General features: G+C 49.6%; 2 long non-coding RNA genes across 2 annotated transcripts in view; both read right to left on the bottom strand.

Moving 5' to 3' along the window:
• LOC309642420 overlaps positions 1 to 10,142 on the bottom strand; it is a 77,664-nt gene that overhangs the window by 16,932 nt on the left and 50,590 nt on the right. The window lies entirely within an intron of this gene.
• LOC309642438 lies at positions 4,377 to 7,428 on the bottom strand. The gene is made up of 2 exons (XR_014253202.1): positions 7,087 to 7,428; positions 4,377 to 4,937 (listed from the first exon to the last, which is right to left on the bottom strand). It is a non-coding gene; the product is annotated as an uncharacterized lncRNA (long non-coding RNA).

Below are 10,142 nucleotides of genomic sequence, written 5' to 3'. Positions count from 1 at the left end.
GTTGGGGGGCTCCTAGAACTTGGGTAGGTATTGAGGGGTTTGGGGAGGATTTAAGGAAGCAGGGGTTTGCTCCGGATGTGTGCTGTCAGGAAGCAGGGGCGTTCTATGGTTGAGAAGCTTGATTCTTTTCTATCTAGGATGTGGCGCTGTAGCTATGGTTGGTAGGGGAGCAGCAGTGGCTCATAGGATGAGGGATATTGGCCATTTTTGTATCTAGCCCAGAGGTCCTGGGCTCCAGGACACGCCTACAGTGCTCTGTGAGGTTGGAGCTCACCAAGGCCCAGAGGTGAGGGCCAGGCTAGCAGCTCCCAGTTGTCAGGCCACTTTTCTCTCTTAGTCGCCAAGTTTGGTTTGGTGTGGTTTTTCTTGTCATAAAATTGTCATCTTGTGCTGTGGTTCCTCGTGTCCCAGCCTATTTCTGGTTGCTTGTGTTTGGAAGGGTGGTGTCTGGATGAAATTCTGAGGGGTGCCTTTGTCTTCTGGGCCGCACATTCATAAATCACTCCATAAGGGGACACTTCTAGGGAGATTTATGCAACGTAAAATAAGCCAGTCAGGAAAAGACAAGGTGCTGTATGATTCCACATATGTGAGGTCTTAGAGTAGTTAAATTCATAGAAGGGTGGTGGGTTAGGGGCTACAGGGAGGGGGGTTAGGGAGTTGTTGAGTGAGTACAAAATGTGAGTTTGCACAATGAAAAGTGGTCTGGAGATGGATGGGGGGAGGTGGTTGCACAACAGTGTGAATGTACTTAATGCCACTGAACACTTAAAAGTGGTTATCTAGGGCTTCCCTGGTGGTGCAGTGGTTGAGAATCTGCCTGCCAATGCAGGGGACACGGGTTCGAGCCCTGGTCTGGGAAGATCCCACATGCCACGGAGCAAATGGGCCCGTGAGCCACAACTACTGAGCCTGCGCGTCTGGAGCCTGTGCTCCGCAACGAGAGGCCACGACAGTGAGAGGCCCGCGCACCGCAATGACGAGTGGCCCCCACTTGCTACAACTAGAGAAAGCCCTCGCACAGAAACGAAGACCCAACACAGCCATAAATAAATAAATAAATAAATAAATACAGTTACATCTGTTTAAAAAAAAAAAAGTGGTTATCTAAGGAGCCAGCCTGCTGCAACTAAGGAAGCCCACGTGCTGCAACTAAGGAGCCTGCCTGCCGCGACTAAGACCCAGTGCAACCAAATAAATAAGTTAATATTTTTTAAAAAATGGTTATGGTGGTAATTTTATATTATGTACATTTTACCACAGTTAAATAGTATACATAATTGGATGCTTGGAGACAGGGTGAGGAGCTGATAAAGTGGTGTAAGAGTCCCGAGGTGGGGACGTGCCACGCCCCACACTGGGGTCCTAGGAAGGCTGTCCATTACTGTGTGCAAACCCAGTGAGAGAGATGCTGCAGGCTGACCTGGGCTTCCTGAAGGCAGGTGCTGTGCACGGCCACTAGAGGGCAGCATGGGCCAGCGAACCAGACATTGAGCCCTGGGGAGCCAACGTTCTCATGCCCCTCACGGGGTCCTCAGCTTCTCCAGATGCAAAATGGGAATAATTCCTGCCTGCCCACTGCACATGGTTGCAGTGAGGCTGAGAGAACAAAACGACTTGGAAAACTAGAAAGTGAGCGATGTGGCTGTGGAATTGCTGCAAGCGGAACATGGGTCTTGGAGGGAGACCCACGTCAAGAGACTGAATTTCTCATCTGCCCAAACCCCTACCTGTTAGGAGGGTCCCCTGGGAGTTCCCATGCTGCCACCCCTGCAAGTCTATATCTGGGAACCTGGGCTCGGTAAGCATAGAATTGGGACAAGGGACGCCGTGAAGTTGCTAGGAAACCCTGAGCTTTCCAGTTTGTCACCCTGTCCCGAGAGTCCCCCTTAACCCGAGGCCACACCCGGCACGTGCCAACCCCTCCAGGGCAACCAAATGCTGCTCTCTACTCTGCTAGGGACACAAATGGTGGAAATGAGGGATTAAAGGAGAGCAGAAGGGGATCAAGTTTGGGGAGAGAAGAGAAGACTGGGCTGATAAGGAAGAATCCTAGTGGCCACAGGACATTTGCAAAGAAATGGTTTTATCAGTTTACAATACAGTTCTCATAAGGCGAATAGCTCCTCCTAAAAAATAGTAGTCTACAAAGTAGCTACTGTTAATATCCCGATTCAAAGACAAGCTGCACATCAGAGAATCAGAGAGATGGTGTAACTGCCTAGGGCTGCACATCAGAATCAGGATCAAACCAGGTCCAGTAAAAACTACAGGCCAGTGCTACAGACGCAGATCAGAAACACCCACATTCTAGAATGTTCCAGAACCCATCATGTAACACAGATGCCAAAATCCATCTGAAAATATTCTTAAATGTTTTGAGCCCTTTATCTTAAGAGCTGCTGATTTTAGGCTGCAGGCCTTTTGCAAGTGAGATGTACTTTCCCGGATGCATTCAGAAAGGCTCTTGCATTTATAGTGTGTGAATCACACTAATCTCGTGAATGATCATCAGCTTAGAGACCTTGGACTGTGCCCTACCATGACCTTCCTTCTGCAGAAAAAAAATGTTCACTTCAGTGGAAAACTACAGACTGTCTGCTTGCAGCACCATCTTCCTGGTTATTGGATTCTAGCCTTTCATTGTCTTTCAGCTATTTTACAACTCTGTAAATTGTAGTAACTGATAAATCCCGTCCTTAGAGGTTCCCCCCCCATCCCCTTGTGGAAAAATCAGTTTCACCTGCATCTGCCCATTCATTTCAATATTCCTGACTTATACACGTGAATGTCCTTCTGCTGCCGGTTGTAACATCCACCTGGTTGCCTTCTGAGTTAAACAAAATGTTTAACACGTATTCATTTTCTTTTTATCCGTATGGGAGTCATGATTTTACTTTTTCTTGAAAACGATCTTTTAACACTTCCTTCATCAGGTGTTTTGGACGCTCCTTTCGGCCGGGGGAGGTGGTGGGTGGCTTGCGGGCATATCCTCATTAAGTAGTTAAGAAGCAGCAGGCAGGTGGCAGCTGCTCCCCAGAGCAGTCGCTGAATGAGTGGCGCCAGGGTGGGGGGCCGTGCTCCGGTGGGTGGGACACGGGGACACGGTCTTAGCGAGACCTGGCTCTCCCTCTGGTTAAGCCTCTAACCAGCTACTTGATCTGAAAACACAACCTCTTTAGGCCTGAGGGTAAGGAAGGGCAGAGGGAGCTGCCTTTCTGAGTTCTTGTTTGCGGCGAGGCTGGAGAGCTGGGGATGATTGATGATCCCTGACAGGGTTTCAGCAAGGGTACAAAGCAGACAGAGGTGGACCTGGGATGGGCACCAGGCCTGCCTGACTGGGAGGCCCAGGCTGTGACCACCTGCCACTCGAGGGGGCCCGGGATGGCCCACACTAACTGATGCTGGGGGGCCGGCCCCTGTCCCCCAGAGTCCTCCCCACATCGCCTCACATCCCCTCCTTACAGCTGAGGAAGCTGAGGTCCAGGGAGATGCCATGCACAGCCAGCGGCCACAGTGGGACCATACCCTGGGATTTCTAACTCAATCTTTAGGGCCTGCTCGAAGCAAGGTCGGTAGGGCCTGTCCTCTTCCCCGGTAAAGGGGCCCAGAGAGTGAGGGGCAGGGCCTCCTCTAGACATAAACCTTGACAAGAACTTGGAGCTGAAGAGATCTGGGCTTCTCAGTAATGATTACGCTGACAGTAATAACAGCAGCTACCATCTCGTGGGCAGGAAATGCCCGTATGAAACAGGAGGGAAGGGGGCAGGGCACAACCTTTAAAGGAATAACATAGCCCGAGGACACGACATAAACTGATTAGAACCAAGTAGGTCCAAGATGTCGGATGAGTGGATGAGTCGACTTCCACTAGACCTTGAGCCTCAGTATACGCTCACTGTAACACATCAGCAAGCTGAATAACACACCCACAGGCGCCAGGACAGTTCCAAGGCCCACTATAAAGGTCAAAAAGTGGGTGGTGGCCCAATTTCTGGAAATCCCCACCCCTTACCCAAAATAGCTGGAATACTCCTCCCACTCATTGGGGGATGATACCCACCCCTATAAAACCTGACAACCCTGCACCCTGGTGCCTTTCTCACCTTCTGAGATGGCCCACGCTCTGTCTGTGGAGTGTGCTTCTCTCTAAATAAATCCACTTCTTACCCATCACTTTGGCTCTCACTGAATTCTTTCTGCGATGAGACATCAAGAACCTGAGCTTCATTAAGTCCTGAGACCAGGTGTGTGATCTCAGTTAAAAGAACGTGGGTTCAAGTCCCAATCTGGGTTTTGGTTGGGTTCGAGTCCCAGTATTACCGAGTCCAAGCTTGCTCTGCTCACCCCCAATAAATCGGAGATGAGGCGTTGAGGCAAGGATTAACGACTTTATTCGGAAAGCCGGCAGAACGAGAAGATGGCAAACTAATGTCTCCGAAGAACCATCTTCGCGGGGTTTGGATGCCAGTTTCTTTTACAGAACAGAGAAGGGGAGGAGATGAGGAAGTCAAGTAAAAAGGCCATAAGATTTGCAAATGTCCCCTGGAATGGCCAGCCTCAGGGAGGGGATGTGTTCATTTCTTCTTTCTTTCTTTTTTAAAAATATTTATTTATTTTATTTTTATTTATTTTATTTTTATATTTGGCTGCGTCAGGTCTTAGTTGAGGCACTTGGGATCTTTCATTGTAGCGCGGGCTTCTCTCTAGTTGTGGCGTGTGGGATTTTTTTCTCTCTAGTTGAGGCACGCGGGCTCAGTAGTTGTGGCATGCGGGCTTATTTGCCCCATGGCATGTGGGATCTTAGTTCCCCAACCAGGGATCGAACCCACGTCCCCTGCATCGGAAGGCGGATTCTTTACCACTGGACCACCAGGCAAGTCCCAATTTCTTCTTTCTTGCAGCCATCCACAGGTGGACAGGGTCAGGATGTTTCCCTGAACAAAGGCACTTTGGTTTAACATTCAGGCAGAGGGGCAGGGTTCCCTGAGGCAGGCCATTGTGTATAGACAGTATCCTCTTAGTGAACAAAAGCAATGGGAAGCAAAGGTTAAAGTGAAAGAAACAGATCCAACATGAAGTCAGATTTGGCTCTTCCCTGTTACACCAGCACGTGGGTTCAAGTCCCAATCTGAGTTGCATGGGTTCACATAGACATGGTCTCTTTTAGTCCTTGCTCCTGCCATGAAGTAATTACCTGTGATCCCACCCTTCAGACAAGGAAACTAAGGCTCAGGTCACACCACGAGTGGCTTCCAGCTCTAAATCCCTTTCCTCCACTGCTTTTGCTGCCTAGCAAGTCACTTACTCCTCCGATCTCTTCTCCCTTTGTCTGTAAAACAGAGATACTTATAATTTCCTCATCACAAATAGCGTATGACTAAACGCAATGTGGTTCTCTGGATTGGATCCTGGAACGGAAAAAGGACATTGGTGGAAAAACTAGTGAATTGGATAAAGTGTGGAGTTTAGTGAATAGTTTTGTACCACTGTTGTTTTCCTCGTTTGGACAAATGTGCCGTAGTTACGTAAGATGTTATCAAAAAGGAAACTGGTGAAATGTGTAAGATAACTCTCTTTGTGATCTTTGTAACATTTCTGGAAACCTAAAATTTATTCTAAAATTAAAAGTTTATTATTTTAAAAGTAACTGGACAAAGGAGAAGGCTGTGAGCTCCAGGAGGCACTGCCCATCACTGACAGGAAGACACGAGGACAAGAGGAGGCCATTCTGCAAATGAATCTGTTTGGCTGGGAGGAGGGGAAACGTCTGCAAAAGGGGGAGGGAATCTACTGATGGAAGAGAGGGCAGGGAAGGAGAGGTGGGGGACCCAACCCAATTTATGTGGATTTCTGTTCTCAATAGTTCCCAGGATCAGAGCAAGTCCCTGGTGGCTCCATATGGCTGTGGCCAGGCAGGCAGTGTAAACAAAGCTTTGGGGCTGTCATTCCCCAACCCAGGGGGTCTCCGTATGGCCTGGGAGTCCTGGGGTGTGGTGGGGGACCACGCCAGCAACGAGGAGACAGATGCCAAATGAGGGGTGGGTGGAGAGGAGGTTTCAGAAAATCAGGGTGAGCTTTAACCAGCGTGGATGGCAATTTTTTTCCTTTCTGTAAACAGAGCAAGAATTCCTTGGGAAAGAAAATACAATACAGCCCAAGAATCTTGAGCTGGTCCTTTAAAGCCAGCGGGGCTCTTGCAAAGTTCAAGTTCACAGGGAGAGACTGGCTGGAGCAAGAGAGAAACCTGAGAGGTATTAGCCTGAGGGCCTGATCAGAAGGCAGATGCAGAAAGGCCAGGGAGGGTTATGAAAGCTCTGTTTGGGGCCTGTGAGTCATGGGCCAGTCAGCTTGGGGCTGTGGCCTGGCTGAGCCCAGCTGGAACCTCCCTTGAAAATCTACACCCCTCTCAGCACCCCACCCCCACCTCCTGGGCAGGGCACAGCTCTGGGATGGCCACAGCAGCTTGCCTGGAGCTTCCACTTCATTCATTTTTTCATTCATTCATTCAAACATTCCTTGACCCCTTCTGTATGCCGTCATTGCCCTTGGCACAGAACTCAGTTTAATGAGGGAGAGAGAAAACAGAACAGCCTCTGCTGGGGGACACAGAGACATAACTGGCAGGTCAGGAGAGGAAAGCTGGAGAGAGCGTGACGTCCACTGTAGGATGAGTGGGGGCCAGCCAGCGAGCTGCTATTCCAGAGTATCCCAGGTGCTTGCTCTCTGAGCTGGGCAGCTGCATGTTGCTGGGGGCATGGCAAGGGGCGGGAATGAGGTCCAGCCAAGGTCAGGACCAAGTCAGCAAGGGCCCCTTGGGCTGTGTGGAGAGGATGGGACTTTATCCCTGAGGGCAATGGCCGGATGGAGAAACCCCAAGCCCTGGTAGAAATCCAGAGCCAGGGAACCAGAGGACGTGGAATCCAGCTGCCCATTCTCACAGAAGTGGAGACTGGAGCCCAGAGAGGGTGTGAGACCTGCCAGGCTCACACCGCACGCACGGTAGCACCATGCCCAGGTGTCCTGATTTCCACAACAGGTTTTTTCCCGCCCCTCCCACTGTCTCTATTATCTTCCAAGACTTACTTGTGGACCCAAGCAGGTATCTGCAAACATCTCGAGGTAGAAGAACGAAGGGTGTGGGTGGGCGAATTGGGCCGGTGTTTTGAATAGGCTGACCCAGGGCAGAGGATCCCCTGGGGGAAGGAGGGCAGGCTTCCTGCCCCGGTGAGAGTTGACTTGCCCCAAAGGATGTAGTGAGTCACTGGGGAGCAAGGCTCGCACTTCCTCCTTCCTTTGGGCTTTGGTCTCAGTTCCCTGGAAGAAGGCACAGCCTGAATTCCTGGGGGCGGCCCCCTTCCGGGCAGGTCCAGACTGGGGTGCCTTGCCATCTGCATCCCCAACTCCTGCACACTCCCTTTCTGAGGCCCTGGTAAGTTTCCCTTTTGGCCCCTGGTCTGACTCAGACTCAGCCCGTCACGTGGACATTGGCCGCAGGAAGGTGCCTCCTCCCCGCTCCCACCCTGAGCTCAGCCACGCTTCCTCTGCCCGGGGCCACGCCCCCTCCTTTTTCTCCGGAGGAGGAGCCGCTCCGGCGAAGAACCCGTGGCTGCCCAGCCCGCGGAACAAAACACCGACTGCAGGGTAGGGCTCTTCGGAGACCAGGTCACCCGGAAGCCCCTGGACAGAGGACCAGAGATAATGATCCCCCGTGGCTGTCACCGATTGAGGGCCTACTATGTGTCAGGTGCTAACGCAGCCAACAGCCCCAAGAGGCAGAAATACTAGTGTCCCCATTTTACAGGGAGAAGAGAAGGTGGGCCACGGTCATGGGGAGTGAAGGATTGTGACATCCGGGCAGCCCCGAGGGCCCACTCGGGACTCAGGTCACGGATTTTTTTTAAGTGGGGGCGGCTGGGGGAATTCCCTGGTGGTCCAGTGGTTAGGACTCCGCACTTTCACTGCCGAGGGCCCGGGTTCAACCCCTGGTGGGGGAACTAAGATCCCACAAGCCGCCTGGCACCGCCAAAAAAATAAAAAGTAAAGTGAGGCGTCTGGCAAGGTGGCGTGTTTTGCTCCAGGCGCATCCAGCTGCCCAGGGGAGGCGCAGAGTGGGCGGAGAGCTGGGTTTGACTAGTGTTGGGGTCAGGAGCGGGGAAGCTGGGGAAGCTGGTGGAAGCGTCAAGTGACTGGGTAGGAAGGGCAGGGAGGAAGGAGGGGCTGAGGAACAGTGAGCAGGGGGTGGGCTCCGTGACCGCTGGGGTTGGGGTACCAGAGGGAAGGGAGGAGGTGAGGGGCAGAGGGCAGTCAGTGGAAATCATGGAGGCGGTGCAGGCCCTGGTTCTGGGGCTCTGAACATCGGGGCAGCCTTTGCTCGCAGGATGTGACTTGTTTGCTTCCCTTTGTGTCCTCATCCCACAGGCTGCAGGGAACAGGCACTCCGTGAATATTTATGGAGTGAATAAGTGGCTACTTGGGGGAGTCTGGGGTGGGGTGACTTTCCTCTTTCTACTGTGGTTTTTTAATAACAGCTTCATTGAGCTATAATTTACATACCACAAAATTCAGCCTTTTGAAGTTGGGTTTTTTTTTAACAGTAGTTTTTGGTATATTCACAGAATTGTACAGCCATTGCTACTATCTAATTTCAGAACATTTGATCACCCCCAAAAGAAACCCCATACCCCCTTTTCCCATCCCCTCAGCCCCTGGCAGTCACTAATCTACTTCCCATGGGTTTGCCTAGTTTGGACATTTCTTTCTTTCTTTTTTTTTTTTAATATCTATTTATTTATTTGGCTTCGTTGGGTCTTAGTTGAGGCACACGCAGATCTTAGTTGGCTCCCAACCCGTCCTCACCTCTCCCCTATCACAAATTTTGGTGCACTGTTGAGGCACACGCAGATCTTAGTTCCCCAACCAGGGATCGAACCCACGTCCCCTGCATTGGAAGGTGGATTCTTAACTACTGGAACACCAGGGAAGTCCCATATTTTGGACATTTCTGTCAGGGGAATCATACACTACATGGTGTTTTGCATCTGGCTTCTTTCACTTAGCGTGTTTTCAAGGTTCATCCATGTTGTAGCTTGCGTCAATACTTCATTCCTTTTTATTGTCAAATAATATTCCATTGTGTGAATATACCACATTTTGTTTATCCATTCATCAGCTCCCAAATGGGGGGTGGGGGCGTGTTCAGAGAGGGCGGACAAAGCAGAGTTACAGCTTGTTCTTCGGTCTGACTCCAAACGTAGTGCCCGCTCCCCGACACTGCTCGGTTCCCACTTCCCTCTCTCTCCTGCATCTCTGGAGCCGCCATTCAGCCTTGGATTTGGAAATATTTGCTAGCCCTAGATAGAAAAGGGGTTAAAGACACCTAAGCCCTAGGAGCTGCTCCCACAAACATGAAAATTTATGTGACAAAGATGTTCCCTGCAGCAGCATTTATAACAGAGAAGAACTAGAAATTCCATTGCACACAGTGGAATTGCTAAAAGATGACTTAAAACTATAGAAACTGTCTGTTAGCTTGTATCACTTATCATCTCCTTCTTGGCTTTCATTACTACTTCTTGTTTGTTTCTTGTCTATGTCTGTCTCATCCACTAGAACGTACATTCTTTGAAAACAAGAACATTGTTGGGTCCCTAACTTCTGAGCAGGGGTTGTGGAATGAATGAACCTAATGTGGAATGAATGAACCTAAGCATTTTGCAATAGCAAGTAAAGAAGCCATTGCAGAATGTTATGCACAAGATGATTCTTTTTGTTTTTTTTTTTTTAAATGTTTGAATGCAGGCAGAGGAAAATCTCTAAGACCATATATTAATTATCTTGGGGATTGGGACTGGGGATTAGGTGTGGGCGATCCTCATTTTCCATTGTTTCATTCTGACTTTTTTTTACTACGAACATGAATTTCTTTAGTAATAATAAAAATAAATGTTTTTAAAAGAATAATCATCCAGACTTCTTTCTATGTATGCAAGCATGGATGTATGAGGATGTTTATTCCAGCACTATTTATACTGGCAAAAAAAAAAGGAAATTATCATTTGCCCACTTTAAGATATATATTGTTTTAATTTTTTACAATGAATTTTGTAATGGACTGAATGTTTGTGTTCCCTCAAAATTCA

This window comes from Balaenoptera physalus (genome assembly GCF_965194825.1).
Source record: "Balaenoptera physalus genome assembly, chromosome: 1".
In the NCBI taxonomy this organism is placed as follows: Eukaryota; Metazoa; Chordata; class Mammalia; order Artiodactyla; family Balaenopteridae; genus Balaenoptera; species Balaenoptera physalus.
The sequence above is the reverse complement of the archived record's forward strand: the minus strand, read 5'-3'. Positions and strand labels throughout refer to the sequence as shown.